Below are 26,314 nucleotides of genomic sequence, written 5' to 3' on the forward strand. Positions count from 1 at the left end.
ACGTGGCAAGGGGATGCTCAGAAAATCTAATCTCCACCCTAAAGAACTCCAGGAGAAAAAAAATTACAACTGATATTTAGGTTAAAGTAGGGGAAAAATTCTAAAACTTTTCTGGGTCAGACCTACTACAAAACAACCCTGTGCCTTGGGTGTCCATTCTTGAATTTTTACAAAGAGGGTGGGAGAAAGATCTGAAAAAGAGTACCCTAAAAGTCCATGCTGCGGCAATATGTGCCCTTTTTGCATGAAAAATTGCCGATCTCCCCTTAATAAGTTAGATTTTTCAAATCTAACGTTCCGGTGTATCACCTCGGCCTCGAACCCCTCCTTGGAACCTTAAAGGGAATCTGTCACCCCATTTTTGGCCTATGAGCTGCGGCCACAGCCATCAGGGGCTTATATATAGCATTCTGTAATGCTGTAGATAAGCCCCCAATGTAACTTGAAAGATAAGAAAAACGAGTTAGATTATACTCACCCGGGGTCCGGTCCAGTGGGTGTTGCGATCCGGTCCGGCGCCTCCCATCTTCTAGCGATGACGTTCTCCTTCTTACTTCTGCCGCAGCTCCTGCGCAGGCATACTTTATCTGCCCTGTTGAGGGCAGAGAAAGTACTGCAGTGCACAGGCGTCGCACCTCTCTGACCTTTCCTGGCGCCTGCGCACTGCATTACTTTACTCTGCCCTCAAAAGGGCAGATAAAATATGCCTGTGCAGGAGCCGCGGCAGAAGTAAGGAGGAGGACATCATCGCTAGAAGATGAGAGGCATCAGACCGGACAACGACACCAACCGTCTCCGCCCCCCGGTGAGTATAATCTAACTTGTTTTTGTTGTCTTTCAGGTTACATCGGGGCTTATCTACAGCATTACAGAATGCTGTAGATAAGCCCCTGATGGCTGTGGCCGCAGCTCATAGGCCAAAAATGGGGTGACAGATTCCCTTTAAAGGTACTGTCACACTAAGCGATATCGCTAGCAATATCCCTGTGTCTGATACTTGCCTACGACCCGCTCCCCCGCTGGTTATCGCTGATTGTGCGAGAACGTCCAGGACTGTTTCTCGTCGTCAGCTTCCTGTGGAGAGACGAGCGTGGAGCCGGGCGGGAGGATGCAGGATCGCCTAGTGTGACAGGTAAGTAGCGACCCCCGTCCCCAGCGATGTCGCTGGTGAGATCTGCCTGTGTGGCAACTCACTAGCGACCACTTAGCAATGTACCAGCGATCCTGACCGCGTCATATCGCTGGTCGGGATCGCTGGTACATCGCTAAGTGTGACAGTACCTTAAGGCTAGTTTCACACTTGCATTGAGGAGGGCTGCGGATGGCAGCCTACTTCATCCTTGAAGCTCCGCCTAGTTCTGCATTCGTCCTGCGTTTCCCTGCTTACTTATCTTTAACATTGCGTTTCCATGCGGTCGCCGCACACGTCAAATCACTGCATGCGGACACATCTGCATACAATGCATGTCCCTGCGTACCCAATGTTAAGGATAGGTATGCAGGGAAATGCAGGACGCATACAGAAGTAGGCAGAGCTTCACGGAGGAAGTGGGCTGCCATCCGCAGCCCTCTTCAACGCAGGTGTGAAACAACCTTAACTCATTTATAAAGCCCTAACTGGAGCTCTAGTCGAACCTGATTAGAATTCCCAATCAGAATCTTGATAAAGAAAACGGCCCTCATGGTTGCTGTTACATCGGCTAGGAGGATTGGTGAACTACACACCTTGCGGTAAATGAGTCTTTACACTGTTTCTGCCGGGTAGACCGGGCTCACACTTGCACGAGTCTCACATCTCAATACCCGGCACTGCCGCTGGCACTCAGGACCAGAGTGCTCAGCTGCATGGAAATACAGTGCCGGCTGCAGTGCTGGGTATTGAGATGTGAGATTCAGTTTCTCTCAAGTGTGACACCGGCCGTAGGGTCATACTCTGTCCTTACCCTGATTTCCGCCCCAATGTAGTATCAACCTTTCACATGTCCAAGGAGATGGTTCTGCCATCATTTTGTGATTACCCTAAAAATGAGGGGGAAAGAGAGTTTCACACTCTAGATGTTAGAAGATTCCCCCGACAGTATTTAGAGTCAACCAGAGAATGATTACTTACCAGTAGTGATGAGCGAGTATACTCGTTGCTCGGGTTTTTTCGAGCGTGCTCGGGTGATCTCTGAGCATTTTAGCGTGCTCTGAGATTTAGTTTCTGTTGACACAGCTGCATGATTTGTGGCTCCTGGACAGCCTGAATACATGTGAGGAATGCCTGTTTGTTAGAGAATTCCTATATGTATTCAGGCTGTCCAGAAGCCGCAAATCATGCCGCTGAGGCGACAAAAACTAAATCTCCGAGCACGCCAAAATACTCGGAGGAAAACCCGAGCAACGAGTATACTCGCTCATCACTACTTACCAGTAATCGTATTTTCCTGAACCCACGACAGCACTCTTCCTCATTCCTTCCCTTATCACTCTTCTCAGGTGGATGGCACACGTTGACCCACAGGGTGTTGCAAAAAATAAAACCTACAGATGTATTTGTATATGGGGCATGGTAATATATCACGGGTGTGTCATGTATTGCCAAACTTTATTTACCAAGCCGAGTTCCTCTCATGGTCTGTAAACCACTGAAGCATACTGGAGGGCTTTGCCTTTTAAAGCTGTAGGGTTTCCTATCCTTGGAGGCGGATCCTGTCTCCTTGGTGTCTCGTGGGTTCTGGAAAATTCGATTATCGGTAAGTAATCATTTTTTAAAATTTGTTTATTTATTTAAACATAGGATCAAAGACAAGTTTTCTTGAATTCTAAATTACGCATTTGGAAGAATGTTTGAGTGGTTGACTTTTTGGTTACCAACGCCCATGAACTGCAATGTTGCACTAGCCTTTTTTTTCCCCCCCCAAAATAAAATTCTCTTATAGTCATGAACATTTATAAGAATTAGTCAAGATTTAAGAGTATGTAAGGCTCGAAACACGTAGACCCGGTCTCCACCAACTTATAGTATCTTCATTATTTCTTTGTTTTTAGACATATCCAAATAAATGTGTTTTATATAAAAAAAAAATTTTTTTGCAGTTGCTGTATTTTTCTACTATTTTTTCCATGGTTTCAGCTCAGGAGCTAGTCTGATCCCTAGGTGCTACACTGGTGAGCTTATGGACTGTTGTTATTTTCATTTGCAAGAACGTCCTTGACTGGCGAGCACGTTCCTTTGGCGTCAACTTTTTTAACTGGCTACTGTGAGGCAGTGACCCCTGTTACAGCTAAAGGAGCACCATGGGGAACCTGTGTGTCTTCCCTGTCACGGTGCCTGCCATCCTCTTTCTGACCTACACAATATCATCTGACCTGTATCATTATTTTAGGACACCACCGGGACCTACAGTGAGATGATTCCATTTTCTATTTGAATATAGCCTGCATTTACCTCCTTTATTAGGTACATCATCAGATGTGAGGATTGATTATCTTAATTCATTATGGTTAGGTGATCTTTACACATCACGTTTTTGTGTCTATATTTGTTTTTAGTTTGGTTAGGGTGCAGGTGCTTAGATTCCCACCGTTCACTAAAGACCTTCAGAAAGGTTCATCTCTCGCATGAGTGTGCGCATGATAGAGCTTTGCGGCATCTGAATAGTTAACACCGGCGATCAGATCAGAGCTCTGCTCTGGCTGCGGCTGTTGGAGACAGATGCTGGTTATGTAACATAGCCAGCATCTACTCCATGTGGAGGCAGCTCAGCTCCTCAGCTTCCTCCGCACATGCAGATCCCAGTGCAGAACGTACAGTTATGCCAATATGAGCGAAGTGGTTAAGTACGGGACTATTTGTCATATGCCAGATTTATTGGTACACGTACCAACGATACAAAGCATGGCGAGCTCAGGAGGTAAGAGAACATCGCTCACCTCTCAATCAGCTTTCTGCAACCTACATGGGCCCTCAATTGTCTGTAGACCTCCATGATTAATAAAACTTGATGAAGGCCATATTAGAGGAAACCCGTTGTTTGCCATTTTTAATGGTATTTTCTCAATACCTCTCCAACAAAAAATCTTTTTAACAGTATGTGTGTAATTATATAATCTCAAATTCTTTTTACTGAACCAGAACTGTCACTCATGGAGGAGTACCCACTCCCCAGCACAAGGAGATAAGAAGGCTGAAGAGTTGTGAACTACTTCAGACACAATTTATGAATAACCCTTTAAGACTTTAAAAAGCTTACTAGAACATTTTCAGAGGCATAACAATCTGCCTTCTAGACATACTGTAAGGTAATGACACGTAAATCACACATATACAAAAATAATAATTTTATTTATAAAGCGCAAAACACATTCTGCAGCACTTTACTATTAAGCAGGGTCTTGTATAGTCAATAATGACATTACAGAGTAACACAACAGTTACAAGAGGGGTGAGTGCCCTGCTCGCAACCTTACAATCTATAAGGGCCCCGTCACACACAGCGAGATCGCTGATTTTGTGACGCATCAGCGATCTCTCCAGCGATATTGCTGTGTGTGACGGGTATCAGCGACCGGCCCCCGTTGCCAGGTATCGCTGATCGTGCACGATCGTCCTGGGCCATTTTTTGATCGTTGGTCTCCCGCTGGCCAGCATGCATCGCTGTGTGTGGCAGCGAGAGACCAGCGATCAGCGACGCTGGTTTCCAACGTAAACATCGGGTAACTAAGAGCCGCGTGGCTCTTGAATACCCGCTGTTTACCCGCACGCCCCTCCAGCGATCAGGACCAGTGAGCAAGCTGGTTTCCAATGTAAACAGTGGGTATCTAAGAGCCGCGCAGCTCTTAGATACCCGATGATTATGTTGGATACCAGCATGCACGCTGGTATCTAGGGTAAACAGTGGGTATCCAAGAGCCACGCGGCTCTTAGATACCCACTGTTTACATTGGAAACCAGCTTGCTCACTGGTCCTGATCGCTGGAGGGGCTGTCTAATGATGTCCCAGTGATCCCATCCATGTCGGATCGTTGGTAGGATCTCTTGGTCATCGTTATGTGTAACGGGGCCTTAAGAGTTTGTGCACACGATCCAGAGTTGCTGCTGGTTTGACGCTCCGTATTTATGCAGCGTCAAACCCGCAGAAACTAGCTGTTACAGCATAGTGGATTGGATTTCAAGAAATCTCATGTCCACAATGCATCCACAGATGCCTGTGGATTACCAGCGGAGACTGACATATGGAGCATCTTTCCAGACCGCAGTATGTCAGTGAGCCCACCTCAAATCCAGGACATGTCAGCTGCTTTGAATAGCTGATATGTGCCTGCTATAGCCGCGGGAAGAATCGCGATCCACCCGCCGCTATTAACTATTTAAATGCCACTGTCAAACAAGCGCTTCCGGCCATCTGGCCGGAAATACGCACACCAGTGACCTGCATCATGTGATCACGGATCACCAGTGTATCGGTGTGACAACCAGAGGTCTCCTTGAGACCTGTATGGTTGTTGGTGCCTGATTGCAATGAGTGCCACCCAGTGGTTGGCGCTCATGGCAAGTCTGCAATTCAGCTATATATAGGTGATCTGAGCATCGCCTCTATGTAGCAGGGCCGATCGGGCTATGGCAGCGTCTAGCCTCTTGTGGAGGCTATTGAATCATGCCAAACGTTGAAGAAAAAAAGTATTTAAAAATATTTAAAAAAAAAAAAATTTAAATCACCCCCCTTTCGCCCCATTCAAAATAAAATAATTAAAAAAAATTACACATACACATATTAGATATGGCCGCGTTCAGAATCGCCCGATCTATCAATAAAAAAAAGTATTAACCCGATAGCTAAACGGCGTAGTGGGAAAAAAAAAAATCAAAACGCAAGAATTACATTTTTTGGTCGCCACAACATTGCATTACAATGCAATAACGGGCAATCAAAAGATCATATCTGCACACAAATGGTACCCTTAAAAACGTCAGCTCGACACGCAAAAATAAGCCCTCACCCAACCCCAGATCACAAAAAATAGAGACGCTACGGGTCTTGGAAAATGGCGGATTTTTTTTTAGCAAAGTTTGGAACTTTTTTCACCACTTAGATAAAAAGAACCTAGACATGTTTGGTGTCTGTGAACTCGTAATGACCTATAGAATCATAATGGCCGGTCAGTTTTAGCATTTATTAAACCTAGCAAAAAAAACAAACTAAAAACAAGGGTGGGACTGCACTTTTTTTTGTAATTTCACAACACTTGGAATTTTTTTCCCGATTTCGAGTACATGACATGGTAAAACCAATGGTGTCATTCAAAAGTACAACTTGTCCTGCAAAAAATAAGCCCTCACATGGCCATACTGACGGAAAAATAAAAAAATTATGGCTCTGGCAAAAAGGGGAGCGAAAAACAAAAAAAGCTCTGATCATTAAGTGGTTAAATAGATTGTCTAGGCTAGTACGTTCCAGAAAACTCGCACAGTACGAGAGAGAAGTCTTGAAGGCGTAAGTGATTCTGATTAAGGATGTAAGTCTTAAATCAGTTACAGACTGGAGAGGACTGGGTAGGGTGATAGAGATGAGGGAGGAGATGGGTGGTGGTGGTGGAGACCTTGGTGTGTGATGAAAAGTTTATATTGTACTCTGTAGCAGATGAGTAACCAGTGCATTGACTGGCACAGGGTGGAGGCATCAGTGTAGCAGCAAGGAAGAAATACAACTCTGTCTGCCGCTTTCAGGAAGGATTGGAAAGATGAGCGTTTAGGAGGAGAGTTGCAGTTGTCCAGACAAGAATGAATAAGAGCGACCCCTTCCTAAACTAATTGCTCATTTGTTCAAAGGTGGAGACAGTGATGCCAGCGCTGAATGGGCGCCGGTGTCACGTGTCATTCCACTTCAGAGTCGGCACAGGAGGAGAGTATAGGCTTTATTATATTATCAGGGGCAAACATTTAGTTTAAAGGTAACCTGTCACCTATTTTTTCGTATATATAAGATGCGGCCACCGCCATCAGGGGCTTATCCAGTGCCTCCCATCTTCCAGCGATGACGTCCCCTTCTTTGCTTCCCGTCACTGCTCCGGCACACTGCTCTGTGCGCAGGCGCCGGGAAAGATCAGAGAGGTCCGGCACTTGCGCTCTGCAGTACTTTACTCTGCCCTCAACAGGGCAGATCAGTGTGCCTGCACCGGAGTCGCAATGGGAAGCAAAGAAGAGGACGTCATCGCTAGAAGATGGGAGGCGCCGGACCGGACCACGACACCCATTGGACCGGATCACCCCCTCCCTCGGTGAGTATAACTCGTTCAGGCTGCATCGAGGGCTTATCTACAGCATTATAGAATGCTGTAGATAAGTCCCTGATGGCGGTGGCTGCATCTTATATGCGAAAAAATAGGTGACAGATTCCCTTTAAGAAGGGGTTGACCTAGTAGTGAACAACCCCTTTAAGGTGGGGGTGATGACAGGAGACAATGTGTGTAATTACTAGTTAGGGGTCACCAGCACAAAGATGATACTGGAAAGCAAATGCTGACTAATCTGGGCACTACTGATCCAAAACATAGCACTATTTATTACAAAGGGCTTTAATACATGGCCAAGGTAGTTCACTCAAAACAACACTATATATCTGGTTAACTCCTAACAGAGTGATAATAACCAAGGAACCACAATAAAATGACAACTCCTAATAACTGATATCTGTCACCAAGGGCACCAGCTCTATGCGGCATTACTGCCCACCTAAAAGGACAAGTTTTCACTTTGGTCAGCTCCCGTAATTAGCTACTTCCGGCCTTTGCGTTCCACAAGAGTGTTATTAGCTACTTCCGGCCTTTGCGTTCCACAAGTGTATTATTGGCTACTTCCGGCCTGTGCACATTCAGCAGAACAAGCGCCTCTTTGACATTTGGTCTAAGCAGCAGCTCAGTACTCGTGGATTAGGTCAGTGCTCCGAGACCGTCAACTGGTGAATGTTCAGAGAAGTTGAACAGCAGAATGTGTCCTCAGGAATGGAGGGCGGCGGCCATTTTCTTGTAGTCTAGCAAATGAACGGTGAGAAGTGGTTCTCTGCTGGGATCAGAGGTTCTGCTGATCTGATCTATGGTTGCAGGTTCCAGCCCTGCCCCTTTTCCCTCAGTACAGCGCAAATGTGCATGTTACTCCTTGCCATCAGCTGACAGGTAGGATTTCTCATTTTTTTTTCTGTGGTTTTTGGAGCTTCCCAGTATTATTGGATAAAGATTTGCTTCCACCCGTTTATTTCTCTTGCCAGCTCCCAGCCATTTGCCTACATCTTAGGTATGGTGTAATGCAGTGTCTGCGAGTAGGTGGCATTGGAAACCAGATGCAGTTCACGAGGCTGAAGTTGGTTTCTTATTCGGCAGTTTCGTATGCAGTTCTACACTACAGGCCCAGGATCTATGGCGTACAGGGGTTTCCGAGGATCTGTCAGAATTACGTGTTCTGAGATTGGATATTAATGGAAACAAACATAAATGCTATGCTCATAGAACAGTAGACTGATAATAATTAGTAAAAACGATAATTCTGTGTATGTTGGTGTCCACCCTAACCTGTGGTCCCGTGGCTACGGAGGCTCATTCCTTTGGGTGCTTTCACATTGGGTTTTCGTCCACATTTGTTCCTGTTGGGGCTATATGTTCCCCCACAAAATGGGATTCGGACGTATGCACCGGCGAGTCATAGACTGACAGTCTATGTGTGCTCTGACGTGTTCGGCGTATACGCCTATCGGACACATAGGCGCCGTCTACTCCATCTGGTTGTCAGCCTCCTGTAGGCGTATACATCAAAAATGAGGGAGCCCATTTCCACCTCCAAAATAGATGTAATTTGCATTATGATCAGCTGTTGGACTGTATAGAACCCATATAGCGTTCTTGCACGGGGGCCCTTTTCAGTAGAAATAACTAGCTGCTATGATGTCTCCCGTTAATACTACATAAAGGTGTGCGGAATTACTGATCTACTGTCTCCTACAGAAGCAGTAGAAACATAGAGGACAAGATGCAAATGTACTGAGCAGTGCAGCTGTGATTCCAGCTTTGGGAATATGGATCTAGCTCCTGATGGCTTTTTTTTTTTGTGTTGCTTGTAAATGATGTCTGTGATCTTTTTATTGTCAAATAACTAACGTATTTGATTTTGCTCATAGATTAGCTTTTCCTACTAAAGTGAAAATAATGTATCCATTTTTTTATAGCCTATTCCTTTTATAAAACTCATTCTTGGCTTAATGTAGTGTGAAAAGTCCCAATGAAAACACGATCTAAATGAGTTGTAAAATGTTGGGAATAATTTTGGAAACAATAAGACATTAGTGATGAGTGAGCGTGCTCGCCACTACTCAGTACTCGCCCGAGCATCTCACTGCTCGAGATGCTCGGTGCTCGCCTAGTATTTCCGTGGTTGCTTGGCGGGAGCTTGGGTCCCCTTCCTGCATGTTTTGGCGCTCTTTAGAAAGCCAGTCAACATGCAGGGATTGTCTGCCACACACTGTAATGCCGCAGCCATGTTGGTGTGGCATTACAGTGATTGGCTGGCCGCACAGCATCATCAGGTCTACATCAGACCTGGCACCGCCCTACTCATCACAGTCTGCTTCGGAATCAGGGAGTGGTGCTCCTGAGCTAGGGGGAGATTTGCTTGTTTCTTAGTTAGTGTAGTTATATTACAATATTTTATACACATATCCATCTCAACTAACAGTCCTTCTGAGGACTAATCCAGCTGCATAGATAGGCAGGAAGGCAGTGTATGTGCCAGACTGCAGTGCATATAGCAAGAGGGTCCATTCCAGTTATATCTGCTGCTGCTTTTACAGATATTTCTAGACATAGCTCAAGGTATCAGGGGCCAGGAATAATTTTTTTTTGGATCTTAATATTGGTTAGTTGCTTAAAAAGCAATCCAGAGAACACTGTTTTTCTGCTCCACTTGCTTGTTGGCACTGCAGAATACAGCCAGATCCTTTTCATATTACAACTCTAAAAATCCATCTATTTAAAACTGTGGTCTGTCCGTCACACGGATCACATATAAGTGTGCTCAAAATTCTGCCATTCCTGGCCTCCATTTAAATTTTGTTGCAGTGAGTTAGCAAAGTTACTGACACCAGTTTGCTGTTAATTATAGTTACCTACAGGCCAGCTATTTAAAACTGTGGGTTTCAGTCACATGGATCACATATAAGTTCACTCCAAATTCAACCATTTGTAGTGAATGTGGAAAATATTGTCCTCCATTTAAAATGGGCAAGGGACAGGGAACTGGACGTGATGGTGCATGTCGAGGCCAAGCTGAAATTGTGCCACAACAAACACCCACATCTTCTCGTCCGACCTTCATGTCCCAATTATTAGGCTGAGTTCACACGTGGCGTTTTTTTTCGCGTTTCCGCGGCGGTTTTAACCGCGAAAAATAAGCATCCTATGCATTCCTATGGGATTCCGCAATTCTGTGCTAATGCTGCGGTTTTTACCGCGGCGGAATCGCTTCGCGGTAAAAACCGCAGCATGCTCATTAATTTGCGGAATCGCAGCGATCCCGCACCCATAGGAATGCATTGTTCCGCTTACTTCCCGCATGTGACTGTGCACACCATGCGGAAAGTAAGCAGAACAATTGCGGATGGTACCCACGGTCCGGAGGAGAGGAGACTGTCCTCCGGGCTTTGGGTACCATATCCCTGTAAAAAATAGAATTTAAAATAAAAAATAGTGTTATTCTCACCCTCCGACGTCCCGCGCAGTCTTCCGCTTCTCTTCACGCTCCCGTTCCCAGTAGTCCTTTGCGAAAATGCCCGCGATGGCGTCCGTTCTCGCGGGATCGCGAAGTCATCGCGAATTACCGTGAGACATCGCGATCCCGCGAGAACGGACGTCATCGCGGGCATTTTCGCAAAGGATTAGTGGGAACGGATGCACGGGACGTCGGAGGGTGAGAATAACACCATTTTTTATTTTTTTTTACATTTTATCTTTTACTACTGATGCTGCATAGGCGGCCTCAGTAGTAAAAAGTTGGTCACACTCATCAAACACTATGTTTGACGAGTGTGACCAACCTGTCAATCAGTTCTCCAAGCGATGCTAAAGATCGCTTGGAAAACGCTAGCATTTTGCAAGCTAAATACGCTTGCAAAATGCTAGTTTTTCCGCGGGAAAATCGCGGGAATTTAAAATGCGATTTTCCCGCGGAATTCCGGAATTCTCGCGGTAATTTCCACGAGAGTTCCGGTACGTGTGCACTTAGCCTTAGAGGACCGCAGCACACCACTATTGAACCCAAAGCAGTGTCAAAAGGTTGTTGGTTGGATAGCGGATGATTCCAGTCACTTTACCACCACCACCTATTTTCCACACGGTCAAGTCTCAGTAACTGTCACTCTGTACCTGCCTATTCCTCGCCCTGATTCCTCTTCCTTCCACCATGCCGAGTGCCCGGAGACAAATGATCCCACACTTGGACACTCTGAAGAGCTGTTCACTTTTCCATTCATAGATTCGGGCCTCTCGACCGGTCCACCTGAAGCGGGGCAAGAGGAGATCACATGTAGCGAAAATATTTGAGCGGCGACGGTGGGAAAATGTCACGAGGTGGACGATGAGATACAATTGCCAGAAAGTCAGGAGGAGGACCAGGGTGCTGTGGTGGATGATATAGTAACTGACCCAACCTGGCAGGAGGACAAGCAGAGCGAGGACAGCAGCACACAGAGGGAGAGAGGCATAGCACTCCTACAGGCAGGAACAAGCAGTGTGGTGGCCGCACACAGAAGGCAGGCAACCATTCCCCGTAACACCAACACGACGGAAGTTGCCAGTCCAACTGTTAGGTCTTCCCGAGTCTGGTTGTTTTTTAAAGACTCTGCCGAAAACCCCAAAAAGGCCATTTGCACCACCTGCCAGGCCAGCATCAGCAGGAGTAGCAAAAATACCAGCCTGACCACCACCAGCATGATCAGGCACATGGCAGCAAAGCACCCAACTTTGTGGGACGAACCCCTGGGTCCAGGAATAGTGTCTGCGGGTGGCACCACTGCTTCTTCCGCTGTTGTGCGTGCAAGCCAATCCCCTGTCCATGGTGCATGTGAAGATGCCTCCTACCCTGCACCTGTCGTTGCCCACACTCAACTAGCACCATCATCAAGCACATCCACGTCCTTGCCCCAGTGTGGCGTTCAGTTGTCCATACCTCAGTCATTGGAACAAAAGGAGAAATATGCAGCCAATGCCCCACAGGCCACAGTACTAAATTCACACTTTTCGCAACTGCTTGCGCTTGAATTGTTTCCTTTTAGGCCCGTGGAGATGGAAGCTTTCCGCAACCTGTTGGCGGCGGCCGCCGTCCCTCGGTATTCGGTCACTTTATTCTGAGAGCTATAACTTTATTTTTCCGCTGCTGGAGCTGTATGGCTGCTCTTTTGCGGGACAGGATGATGTTTTCAGCGGTACCATGTTTATTTATATCCGTCTTTTTGATCGCGTGTTATTCCACATTTTGTTCGGCGGTATGATGATAAAGCATTGTGTTTTGCCTTGTTTTTTATGGTGTTCACTAAAGGGGTTAACTAGTAGGACAGTTTTATAGGTCAGGTCGTTGCGGACACGTCGATGGCAAATGTGTACTTTTATTGTTTAGATTTTGTTTTTTTTTTTCATTCAAATATTTAAGGATAAAATATATTGAGTTTTTTTATTTTTGATTATTTTTTTTTTAAATTTTTTACAATTATTTAAAAAATATTTTTTTCCTAACTTTTTTACTTAGTCCCAATATGGGACAATCATTTTTTGCAGGCTGATCGCATCAAATAGCATGCAGATTGAGAAGCCTCTGCATACCATAGAAGCTGTCAGCGCTGCACTGACACAGGCAGACTTGCTGATCAAGCATTGCGCATGATCAGCAAGTTTCCTACCTCTGGTGAGCCAGATGTCGTCAAAACGACATCCACTCATCATGGCAAGAATCAGGAGCCTGCGTCACGCCGCAGGGTCTCTGATCCAAAGGCAGAGAGGCTGTCCGCCCTGTGCCTTCTTCTGCAATGTTTAAACACAGTATTTTGGGGGTTTAATTGCCGGGAGCGGTCTGCCACCGCTCCTGGCACTTAAGCCCCCGTTACACACTGCGATCTGCGATATCGCTGTAAAGTCACCGATTTTGTGACGTTGCAGCGATATTACTAGCAATATCGCTGCATGTGATACTTACCTCCGACCGGCTCCCCCGCTGGTTATCGCTGATCGCGCGAGAAGCTCCTGGACCATTCCTCGTCGGTCACTTCCTGCTGGGCTTCCTGTGGCGCCGACGAGCGACGTGTGGAGCCGGGCGAGAGGACGCAGGATCGCCGCGTCTGACAGGTAAGTAGTGATCCCCGTCCCCAGCGATGTCGCTGGTGAGATCTGCCTGTGTGGCAGCTCACTAGCGCCACCTAGCGATGCACCAGCGATCCTGACCACGTCATATCGCTAGTCGGGATCGCTGGTGCATCGCTAGGTGTAACGGTACCCTTAGTGCCGGGTGTCAGCTATTAGAATCAGCTGACACCCGGCCGCGCACCCTCCGTGAGCGCAGCCAATCACTTAGACATACTGATATGTCCATGGTCAATTTGTGCCAGGTCACATGGACGGATCATTACGTCTTATGTCAGAAAGGGGTTAAATAAAAAGGATACACCAACTGCAAATCACCTCAATTTGGTACATGGAGATAATACAAGTAAAATTAAATTCATGGGCATTGATAAGATTCCACAACATCCTAGAGGGGGTAATTGGGATAAAGTCTTATTGCAAAGAGAAACTCAATGGATTTTTTGGCTTAATGCCATTGACCCACGGGGACTAAATGAACAGCTATCTTTTTCCGCTTTCCTTTGAGAGGGAATATTAGGGATTCCAGTAAGGGACAGCCACCGTTGAGTGGGTGCGCCAAGGCATAGGAATTCTAGGGTGCCAACCTCCGCGTTAGGTAGGGCCTAAGGTAGTTGTAGGTAATGCTAGGGATTTGGGTTCTTTTCTACCCCATTGTTTCTATCTTCCTTTTCTCTACCCCTCCACCCCCTTTTTTTTCTTTATTTTTGGGAACTGCTGTGTGGCACACATAAAACCCTCAAGATTTAATATGGGAAAATGTTTGGACCCTTCTCTTTTGAGTTAACTTTTATGCGCCAGAAAGATGATCTATTAATTTTCAATTATCCATCAATTAACAACATATGTACTACTTTTTGATTTGGAACTGTCTGATACAATTCTTCCTGATAAGTTACCCAACCAAAAAGTATATTCCTCTTTCAGGTTGCTACTAATGCCTTATAGGAAATGAACAGCATGGTTATTATATTATATATATTAGTCTGATCAATAGTTTGATCCTTGTTGGTGGCTCAACTAGAGGACCATTGCATTTATATACCATGATGATCGGCGGGAAGCAGCGTCCTTTTATCTCCTTGGTGTAACCGCTGGGGGTAAGATGATCCTCGCAGCTAAGAGCGTACCGGAAGTGACGTGTGCGTGTCAAAAAGGCTGTTATGCGTTCCAGCAAACAGGAGGGAGGAGTGTATTACCCTTCATGCGTTCCACACACCGGAAGTATGCGATTAGGCTTCCAAGAGGGCGCGCGTTATAAAAATGGTGACAGATGCATGCAGCACCTTTAGCAGCCTTACACAATGATGCCTGACAAACAGCTCCCCTGATGAGTCTGATGAGACGAAACGCGTGGGGAGGTCGTCTTTGAACTTCCATAAACTACTGGATGGAGATAAGCGGTAGTGACATCCCCGTCCATATTTGGGGAGAGTGTTACAGTTCATTACAAATGTGGCTTTTGATAGAAGTCATTTTGTTGGGCCCATGAATTTTTTGGAAGGGATTCCCATCTGGTTATAAAAATATTCAGGATTGAGAGTCCTCAGTAGTTGATACCTGTTAATGGCTAACTGAAAAGATGTTAACACATTGCAAGCTTTCGAGACTACTCAGGTCTCTTCATCAGGCTAGACTAATACAAAATCTGAAGTCACATATTTATGCACAATACAGCCTAGAAAAAATGCAATGGATAAGACAAGTGACGTGAAGCAGAACTATCAATATGGGAGAGGGATAGACATAAATATAAACATTGGACCATTTCATAGATAAGGAGTCCGGATGTTTTATGGTCCTCTGATTGGGGTCTAGTTTTAAAAGGAAATTCCTTAATTGATGTAAAAAGACATAAATCCATGCGACACATTCATTTCAGCACTGAGAGTGTCAAAGTTCGTCATAAATTTGTACTCCCAAACTCGTCTCTCTCTCTGAGAATTGAAGTTACCTTTCAATACCAGTAATTTCATATCCACGCTGCTGTGATCAGCTCCCTGTCCTCTCCAACAGCTGCAGGAACCTTTCCTTGCAACCAGAAAAAATGTAAAACCTGTCCATTTATAATGACCACGGACAAGATAAAGATCCCCAACTCACATCAGGACTACAAGATCCCAGGTACTTTCAGCTGCATTACATCTAATGTGGTGTACTTAATTATTTGTACTAAATGTCCACCTGGGGGTCTGTATGTGGGGGAGACAGGGCAAAAGCTTAGAACAAGGATGAATGCTCATCGTCACACAATAAGAGAAAAAAGAATGGATCTACCTGTGGCAAAACATTTCTGTATCCCTGATCACAGCAACGTGGATATGAAATTACTGGTATTGAAAGGTAACTTCAATTCTCAGAGAGAGACGAGCTTGGGAGTACAAATTTATGACGAACTTTGACACTCTCAGTGCTGGAATGAATGTGTCGCATGGATTTATGTCTTTTTACATCAATTAAGGAATTTCCTTTTAAAACTAGACCCCAATCAGAGGACCATAAAACATCCGGACTCCTTATCTATGAACTGGTCCAATGTTTATATTTCTGTTTCTCCCTCTCCCATATTGATAGTTCTGCTTCACGTCACTTGTCTTATCCATTGCATTTTTTCTAGGCTGTATTGTGCATAAATATGTGACTTCAGATTTTGTATTAGTCTAGCCTGATGAAGAGACCTGAGTAGTCTCGAAAGCTTGCAATGTGTTACCATCTTTTCAGTTAGCCATTAACAGGTATCAACCACTGAGGACTCTCAATCCTGAATATTTTTCTATCCACTGGCTAACACGGTACAAAGATATACATCTTCCCTGTATCATCTGGTTATAATGTTTTAATATGATGAGAGACATTGGATTCTGTTTAGAACCTATGTGAGTGTCCCCATTTTGTGATTATGTGATTTAAGTGAACCCTAATCATTAATATATAATAATCTTTATTTTTATATAGCGCTAACATATTCCACAGCGCTTTACAGTTTTGCACACATTATCATCACTGTCCCCGATGGGGCTCACAATCTAAATTCCCTATCAGTATGTCATTGGAATATATAATTCTGGGCCTTGAATATATTGCTGCCTCCAATCAGAGGGATCCCAGTTGGATGAATATTTTGGTGATTCTGGATACCCCCGTGCTGGCGTTCACAATCGATCTCCGTTACATAAGTGTTGTGTGTTTTTTACTACATGGACCATATTGGTTGTTATCAGGTCATGAGTTATTTGAATGCTACTGGTAAAACATGATAAATAGGAGAATATTGTTGACCCCACAGTTCTTGTATGTGGATTGGCATGGTGTTCAATGAACTAGTTTTGCATAGGCTGATATAGCGCTGCAACACAAGTGACAGTTGATTAATCCGCTTTTAGGATTTTATTAGTTGTTTCCATTTTTTTTTGCACTAGACCACTTTTTAAACCGGTCCCAATTAATCGGTCCCTTTCTATGGTTGTTGTATAATAAAGGTTACATTTTATTTGGCTCCTCTGCTATGTAGTCTGTAAAATTTGGGTCATTTTTCCTATCTTAATATTACCGTATATTCCCTTTAAATGATGGCTCTACACACAAAACATCATAATGATGCAAACACACTAAATGTTCAAAATACCAAAACTGACAGTAGTCAGAACTGTTGGAATATATGTAAATCCTTATATACATATGATGACAATAAATCAGAGAAGATGATGCAGACAATGGCCGTCTATCACCAATAAAGATGCACCCGTAATCCCTTATTACAGAGCCTAGTTACTGGTATTTATTTTCAATAGGTGAATATGGTTGGGTTGTTTTTTACACATCAAGTCCTCAATGGGTTGATTTGCTGCTGGGAACTTCCATGTGGATACTTGCAGATTTTCTACACAGTTTCAGCAGCAAATCCAATACGTGTGAACACGCAGTAGTAATCTATGTATGACACGTCTAACTCGGGAAGAAGTGCAGAGCCCCTAAAAAGATCACAATTGACCATTCACTAAGGACGGTATACCGAGGTTCTAAATGTTAGATGACTGTACTCCATACATCTCTGACCTAATCTTATCGTATGAATAATAGCAAGAGTAGGGGAGCCACACCTAGAGTGCCAAATACCAGTGGAAAACTATAATTCTGTCAGCAATGTGACTTATAGTAAGCCATAAGCAAAAAAAAAACACCTTAAAGGGAATCTGTCACCCCTTTTTTGAGATATCATATAATGATATCATTCAATTGTGTGTCACATAAGTACTGTAGTCGTACTTTTTATCTCCCCTGTCCCCACACCTTTGATGCAGAAATACCTTTTTTATCACTCTTCAGTTTTATGGAGATGGGCGTGGCTTATTCTCCCCCCACCTTGGCTTGCTTGACGTAATTTCTTCTGTGAATCTAAGGCCGGGGTCACACTGGCGAGGAATACGGCCGAGTGAGAGGCGCTAAAAGCACGCATTAGACACGGACCAATGATTCTCTATGGGGTCCCTCGCACCAGCCGTATATTTCTCATCCGTATTCTACGCTCCGTGCCACTCGCAGCATGCTGCGATTGTCAGCGTACTACGGCCGTAGTACGCCAATGCAAGTCTATGGGTGCGCAAAAAATACGGATTACACACGGACCACACATGTGACTTGCGAGAAATACGCACCCGGTGTCTTTTAGCAAAGCCGGCAATTCAGTGCGCTATACAGTAAACTCACACTGACAGTTTTAATAAAGAAACCAAAGAATAGATATATACACATAGAATACATATATATATATATATATATATATATATATATATATATGCATTCTATGTGTCTCTATCTATTCTTTCGTTTCTGTGAGAAACCCTGTCATAGGGCTCCATTATATGTCCATTTTGCAAGCCTGCGAGAAAATCTCAGCATACGGATTACATACGGATTACATACGGATGCTTACATGCGCAAAATACGCGACCACACCTTGATTACGGATGACATACGGAGCACTGTTTAGGGGCCATTCATCCGTATTACGCATGTAAAATACTGACCGTATTTTGCGTCGGTTAGTGTGACCCCAGCCTTACAGATGACATTGTTTATTTGCGCCTGCACATTGATAAGGCTGTTCGCGCTTGCGCAGTATGCTTTGCCCAACTGTGGGCAAAGCATATAATCGCTACTGTGCATGCGCCGGTATTTTTCCTTGCGTCTATGACCAGAAGTCTTCATATGCATATCATTATATGATATCTTAAAAAAGGGGTGACAGATTCCCTTTAATAGAGCACTTCTGTGTACGTTGGACTGTACTGAAACTGGACATCGGAAAGGAACAACCATAAAAACAAGAGACAAAAAAACTGAAAGTCCAAAGAGATTTATGATAATATAAAATATAAATTTTATTAGTATATCAGGATTTAAAATGGTCTAAGATCAAAAAATTATATAATCCATAATTGACAATAACAAATTGTATGCAATGTAAAAAGAGACAAATGGGGCGAAGGTCAGTGGTATAAAAATAGATGTGGGTTGTAAGAAAAAGTCCTACTGAGAGCTGGAAGAGTCGGGAAGAAGTTCCACAGACGATCTCTTATCAAGCTGAGGTTGAAGGTTTATTCGGAGATACACAGCAAGACAGATACAGAATAACAGAGGAGTTGGAATATGCGGGCAAAAACAGGAATTCAGACAGGCAGAGATTTGCTAGGAGGTCTGGCGATGGTAAGGCTCTGTGCCCTGGCCATGGTGAGGCACAGTGGCATGATGGCGATGGAATGGCCCCGATCGACAGTAACAGGGGCTTCTTATACATTATCAGAACAAAGAAAACTGCATTTTGCCGCAGAGGGCGTTAACATTATAATTCTAAGGCGTTTTCATGGTAATCTACAGAAACGTGGTTTAGAAAAGAGAATATAATGACATAATATGAAGATATTAATTAACATTTCTTCAAGCAACACTAAAACCCATAAGTCATTGGTATCTATGGCTACTGTCCTAAAATCTTATCATTGTCTCCAGTCTAGGTCCCTAAATTCTTACATCCTGACATTTTAACTACTCTACTCTTCGCTACCACACTATCACGTATAAGCATACTGACCATATATTTGGTAACCTGTGACCCTATTGATTGATCCAATCTTCCTCTACGCATATCGGCTGAGGTTGCTAGGAGACATGATCTCATTTTCCATCCTCCATTTAATACATTTTATCAGCTCTTTTGTAAAAGTTGAATCTTCTCTAACTTTCAACAAAATGGCTGCTAGAGACAACATGGCCGCTCAGTATATTATGACTGACCATTCTCTTACAAGTCCCCCTCTTGTACTCTATCCAGAGTACAACATACAGTACTGTAATATTCATGGGTGAATTATTGAAAATAAGAATATGGAGGTAATTCAGCACTTTATGCACGTGTGTGTGTAAGGCAAAAGTCCCTAAAAATAGAACAAACACATAATAAAAAAAAATAATTCAAATAGTCCCGAAAATAAGTTGCACAATAGTCAAGTCTTTTGGTCTATTTCTTCTCATTCTTTGTCTCCTGGATTTTCCTGATCTTCTCCCCCTCTCACACTATCAGAGTCCCACTGTATAGTGTGAAACATCTTCTCCTGATCATCCAATAGGTTCACGGTCCCAGGAGTCGAATATGAAAATCTTCAGCTGACCTGGAGGAAATAGAAAAAAAAAGCGGAGTATCAGTCCTTACCAGAAATCTCAGTAAAATAATTAAGAAGTCTACACTGATTGATATGAACCATTTTAATCACCTTTTTAGCTTGAAAATTTGAGCAAAGACTTAACCATTATTGTTGGGATGTAAAGCACTAGTCTATCATTAACCCGTTTGTAGTACAAACACTCCCCCTCAATGGGCAGGGACTCAAGGGAATTGAACAGATATGAGTCTCCATCCTTCTCCTGTGCTTTTATGAGATATTGAAGAGAAGAATAAACAAGGGGGGGGGGCTCTCGGGGTTTTTTTTTTAGTAACTGCAGCGATGACTTCTTGGGGATATTTGTCCTCGCCTGTGAGTGCAGCTTCCCTGGCTGCGTGATCTACATATGCATTGCCAAGGATGTGAGGGTCAGGAATTAGCCTCTGGTGTCCTTTAATTTTGCAGAAGGACCATAATTTTGGAAATTCTTTACCCCGTTGCTCAATTTGTTTTAGAATGTCTGCATGCTGCAAGGGCTTGTTCTGAGAATCAACCATCCCCCTAAGGGCCCATACATTAAGATATAGAGTGAGTGACGACACGACATATGCGCTATCACTGAAGATATTCATTGGCTCTGGACACACGAGAATGACTTGTAAAGCTGCTTCCAACTCAGCTCTTTGAGCGGAGAAATGACCAGGGAGTTTATACTGCAGCAGCAATGACTTAGCTGGAAACCACACAGCGAAGCCTGTGACGTAATGCCCCTCATGCCAATAGCGAGCTCCGTCAATATAGGCACAGGGGATTCCCTCTTGAAAATCTGCTCGGAAGGGAGAGGGAGTAACATTAGCCTGTTCAATTTGACAATTGTGACTTTTTCCTGCATACTGCATCATCTGGGCTAAGTGATATTTCTCACCCACCTCAACTTGTAAGTCTCTAGTCTCAAAATCAATGATCCATTGGGCCATTCTCTGTGAACTAATACCTGAAGCTTTTCCCTTCAGCAAAGTTTTTAAAGTGACATGCAGGGTTTGTAGAATTAAAGGAGCAAATCCCACTATATGCTTCACTTGATTCATAGTCCAGTGCACGCCCAGTAGGTGCTTCATGCACTGAGTGAATCCTTTTTCCACGGGAGTCAGCAACCTGGAGTAATAACCTAGGGCATACAACTGACTAGACACTTCTGGGCTTTCTTTGGGCCATTTTTGTAGGAGCACTGAAGAAATAGAGATATCACCGGTGTGAGTCTGAATGTAGAAAGGCTGGGAAGAGTCAGGGTTAATCAATGCAGCAGCTGCCGTAAGGGCGCGCTTCAATCACTCAAAAGCCTGTAAGGCGGTTCCCTCTACATTAACAGGGTCAAGGTCATTATCAACATTTTTCAATAAATCATACAGTGGTTTAGCCAAATAAGCAAAATCTTCAATGAATTCTCTGGAAAAATTAATAAGACCCAAAAATTTTCTGAGTTCAGTAATATTAGTTGGTATGGGGACAGCCTGAATAGCTTTAACCCTATCATGCATGGGCTTCTTTCCTTCTGCTGAGACAGACACACCCAGAAATTTAACCTCTGATTTCATCAATTGTACTTTATCTAGACACATTTTGAGTCCTGCATTTTGTAAAGCCTGACAAACATTTTCAAGGGTTTCTCTGTGTTCACCTTCATCGACAGTTTGAATCAATAAATCATCCCCATACTGTAAGACTTTGTCTCCGTAACCAAGGGATTCTAACATCTGAGCCAATGCCTGATGGAAATACACAGGAGAACTGTGAAATCCCATGGGCAACCGCGTGCGAAGCGGAGTGCAGATTCAGGTGTTAGGGGTACTGAGAAAAAGCCATTTGCAATATCCAAACAAGAAAATACCTTACAATCACTCCTCAGCTGCGACATAACTTCAGGGACAGATGCCACAAGGTGAGCAGCTGAGGGAGTGTACTTATTTACAAGTCTCAGGTCTACTACCATTCAAAAACTGCCATCTTCCTTTTTTACAGGTAGAATAGGACTGTTACATGGAGAATTACCTTTCACAACAACACCTTGTTTCTCCAATTCACTGACTGCTACCCTTATGTAAGGGATTGCGTCCTCCGGAATACGGTACTGACGCTGGAAAGGTGGCAGTTTTTCACCATCAATTTTAACCTGAGTTTGCATTAACCCACAATCCGTTTTCTTTGAGATCCACAATTCAGGGAACTTTTGCTTCAATTCATTCTTTAAAGCATCATTGTCAGTGTTTTCAACATTTTCATTAGCACCTAATCCGAAGCTAGCAATGGGTAATTTATGACTCTCCTCCTCCTCTACAGGGACAATTACAGAACAGATAGTGGCTTCTTTCTTCCGCCACAAGACTTTGTTACATAAATCAACAACAATTCCCATTGCTCCCAAAACATCAGTTCCCAAAATAGTGTACCGTAACTGTGGGTTTACCCAAAAAGCGCATCGAAGACCCCTTTGCTTCGATCCCCCTGTGTCCTGAAATCTCAGGTTTACTGGACGACTTTTTACTGCTTGAATACAGGAGTCCTCAAATTCTACAAAAGTGTAGTCTCAGGCAGTCCAGGGGGTGACTGCAATTTGTGTCGTGTTATTGAAACTGAGGCTCCTGTATCGATGAGGATGTCTTCCCAAGGCAGCCCCTCTATTCTCCCTCTGACATAAGGTCTACCGTCCCTGCCCAGGGAAAGGGGAGCAAGGAGGGTGAGGGGAACAGGGGGAACACTCCATCAATCAGTGTTACCTGTCATGGGAAGCCCGAAAAATCCATCATCCCCATCTGGACACGGCTTCCGTCCAACAGCTGCCACCTCCGCCCCAAAGAGATCCTTGGTCAGGGTCCGGTCCTCATGTTCCCGCAGCTCCTTAATCAGCGGAGCATAGGGACGAGGAGGAGTGACCCCTCCCTGAATAGCATGGACCTCCGGGCGTGGATGAGTGAAAGCTATTGGGGAGGGAGCAGAGCAGAAGGCTCCTGTGAGACTGGGTTAACCATTTGAAGACCGTTGTACTGCTGATACTGCCTAGGGTCAGTCACTGCTGGATACGGAGGTCTAACTCCGAAAGGTGGTCTAGAGAACTCCCGGGTCTGTTGGGGGTTAAATGGTGCCCGGGGTTCTTGGGGAGCAATCCCTGGCTCAAGGTTGGGACAAAAACGTCTAACATGTCCTAAATGTCCACGAAAATAACACAAGGGGGGACCTCTCATAGGATCCTGTGGGGGCTCTGCCGAACGGGACCTGCCCATTCTCGGCAGCTGCGCATACCCCCCCGGAACTCCTGGCCTCCCCTAATCAGCAGATACACCCCGAGGTGAATGGCATGCAAAAACATTAGACTCATCACCCCTCACCTCGGATTGCATAGTCCTAACAAAACACTCACTTACTTTCCTCCCAATTAGGCAAATTTTTTATAAATTTAAGATGGATCAGGAACATTTGGTCAGGGATATTTTTCTCGGGGTTGAAGCAGCTTCACACCTAACCTAGGGTCTGCATGTGCTGGAGCTGTTGGGACACTATATCTTGTCATGTACTACTTCACTCATTCTCCTAACTCTTCTCCAGTCTACAACTGTATTTACATCAGCACTGTGTTTCGAAGCTGCAGTGTCCATCTGTGACATAACTGCTCTCAGCTGCTGCTGCTCGCACCCCTCCTCTCTGTGCTTCCGTGCTAGCTCCAGCATCTCGCTCAGCTGTTCTGATCTCTCCCTATACGCTGCCCCTCCCCGGGTGATCATGTTAACATATTGTTGTGTAGACTATTTATCAAGAGCCTGATCAAAGGTTATGACTGTCTTACACAAAGCCACTACTTGGCTATTAGCTTAACCTAGTGAATTCTTTCTATCCAGTTCCCTGTTCTCGGTGGTAAACCAACGCATACAATTTAACCACGTGGTTTCCACATTAACCCCCTCCAGCTGGGGTGTGCCAGCATATTTCTCTGCCTGCTTCCGTAACCACTCCATATTTACAGTGGTCTACAAGGACGAGTTTTACTCTGTCCTAGTATCAACAAATGCAATTTAAGCAAAGTTAGATACTCACACCTCTCAGATGGAAGACCTCGCTGCAGCTGTTTGGGGTCGACCAGATATCAAAAGAGGTGCAGCCGTGATTCCAGCCTCACTCGTTAGTTTGCCAAGCGTCTCCCCACGCCCTTTTAAAGCTTCTTGCTACCCGGCACAACAAATTCTCACGTCCTTGTAGATAGCTTCTTCTTAGTTACTCATCTTTTTATAGTCTTTTTCTTTGTCCGTGGTTTTATTATAAAAAAATCAGGCAGGCGGTTTCAGAGCGATCACGAGAGGTTCTCCTTCAGGCTGGCTTCCTTTGACCGGTTTAACGTATGGCCATACGCGTTTCTTTTATTTTTTCTCTTCCTCTTCCCACCTCCAAGCCCTCATCTGCGGCTTCTTCCACAAAGGTTCTTCTGGAGGCCACTCTCCGGAGCTGCTCCTCCTGGCTGGCAATCGCCACTTGTAAGAAAAAGTCCTACTGAGAGCTGGAAGAGTCGGGAAGAAGTTCCACAGACGATCTCTTATCAAGCTGAGGTTGAAGGTTTATTCGGAGATACACAGCAAGACAGATACAGAATAACAGAGGAGCTGGAATATGCGGGCAAAAACAGGAATTCAGACAGGCAGAGATTCGCTAGGAAGTCTGGCGATGGTAAGGCTCTGTGCCCTGGCCATGGTGAGGCACAGTGGCATGATGGCGATGGAATGGCCCCGATCGACAGTAACAGGGGCTTCTTATACATTATCAGAACAAAGAAAACTGCATTTTGCCGCAGAAAGGCGTTAACATTATAATTCTAAGGCGTTTTCATGGTAATCTACAGAAACGTGGTTTAGAAAAGAGAATATAATGACATAATATGAAGATATTAATTAACATTTCTTCAAGCAACACTAAAACCCATAAGTCATTGGTATCTATGGCTACTGTCCTAAAATCTTATCATTGTCTCCAGTCTAGGTCCCTAAATTCTTACATCCTGACATTTTAACTACTCTACACTTCGCTACCACACTATCACGTATAAGCATACTGGCCATATATTTGGTGACCTGTGATCCTATTGATTGATCCAATCTTCCTCTACGCACATCGGCTGAGGTTGCTAGGAGACATGATCTCATTTTCCATCCTCCACTTAATACATTTTATCAGCTCTTTTGTAAAAGTTGAATCTTCTCTAACTTTCAACAAAATGGCTGCTAGAGACAACATGGCCGCTCAGTATATTATGACTGACCATTCTCTTACATGGGTGTCTATAATTGTACATGGATATGCTGTAAAAAAAAATTTTTAATAAAAATTACAATGTAAAAAATATAATTAGTGAAAAAAAATATATATATGGAACTTGTGTACAAAATATACACTAAAATAGTGGAGCCACCAAAATAAGGTGCAAAAAATAGTGCAAGTAAAAATTATATATAATCTCTATTAAATGTAACTTAATACACACAAATGTATTAGTGAAGTGTAATACCAGAAAAGACCACCCAGTGGCAGTATATCCACAAACAAAAAGCCTCAGTACATTGGGACTATTTCCATACACTAAATAGAATAGTGATACTATATACCAGCGCCAGTTTTGAAGTGACCACATCATAGTATTAGGACCAGGAATAAGCATAAAAACGTGGGTGCCTCAGGAGACCAGGAGTTGCTGACACTATATTGTGAGTTACCAATAGTATATTACAATACTTACCCGTTTTTATGCTTATTCCTGATCCTAATACTATGATGTGGTCACTTCAAAACTGGCGCTGGTATATAGTATCACTATTCTATTTAGTGTATGGAAATAGTCCCAATGTACTGAGGCTTTTTGTTTGTGGATATACTGCCACTGGGTGGTCTTTTCTGGTATTACACTTCACTAATACATTTGTGTGTATTAAGTTACATTTAATAGAGATTATATATAATTTTTACTTGCACTATTTCTTGCACCTTATTTTGGTGGCTCCACTATTTTTAGTGTATATTTTGTACACAAGTTCTATATATATATATATATATATATATATATATATATATATATATTTTTTTTTACACAAGGTATTTTTATATATTTTTTTTCACTAATTATATTTTTCACATTGTAATTTTTATTAAAAAATTATTTTACAGTATATCCATGTACAATTATAGACACCCACATCTATTTTTATACCACTGAGCTTCGCCCCATTTGTCTCTTTTTACATTGCATA

The 26,314-nt window shown here is 43.8% G+C and overlaps 1 protein-coding gene and 1 long non-coding RNA gene across 6 annotated transcripts in view; one reads left to right on the forward strand and one right to left on the reverse strand.

Moving 5' to 3' along the window:
* Nucleotides 1-1,642: 1,642 nt before the first annotated feature.
* The window catches only part of LOC141076092 (uncharacterized), a 66,052-nt gene continuing 41,380 nt past the window's right edge, over nt 1,643-26,314 (forward strand). The window contains exon 1 of one of the 5 annotated variants that reach the window (XM_073563355.1): nt 1,643-1,731. The gene's annotated coding sequence lies outside the window, so the exon portion shown is untranslated. Of the gene's footprint in view, nt 1,732-2,714; nt 2,736-7,764; nt 8,155-26,314 lie in introns of those variants that run through there. The other 4 variants (XM_073563356.1, XM_073563354.1, XM_073563353.1 and 1 more) reach the window with 4 other exon arrangements.
* On the reverse strand, nt 18,950-25,329 carry LOC141076100 (uncharacterized). Its single transcript, XR_012227414.1, has 2 exons — nt 22,808-25,329; nt 18,950-20,042 (listed from the first exon to the last, which is right to left on the reverse strand). It is a non-coding gene; the product is annotated as an uncharacterized lncRNA (long non-coding RNA).

The sequence above is a fragment of the Dendrobates tinctorius genome, unplaced genomic scaffold (genome assembly GCF_039654945.1).
Source record: "Dendrobates tinctorius isolate UK_male_01 unplaced genomic scaffold, ASM3965494v1 ptg000387l, whole genome shotgun sequence".
In the NCBI taxonomy this organism is placed as follows: Eukaryota; Metazoa; Chordata; class Amphibia; order Anura; family Dendrobatidae; genus Dendrobates; species Dendrobates tinctorius.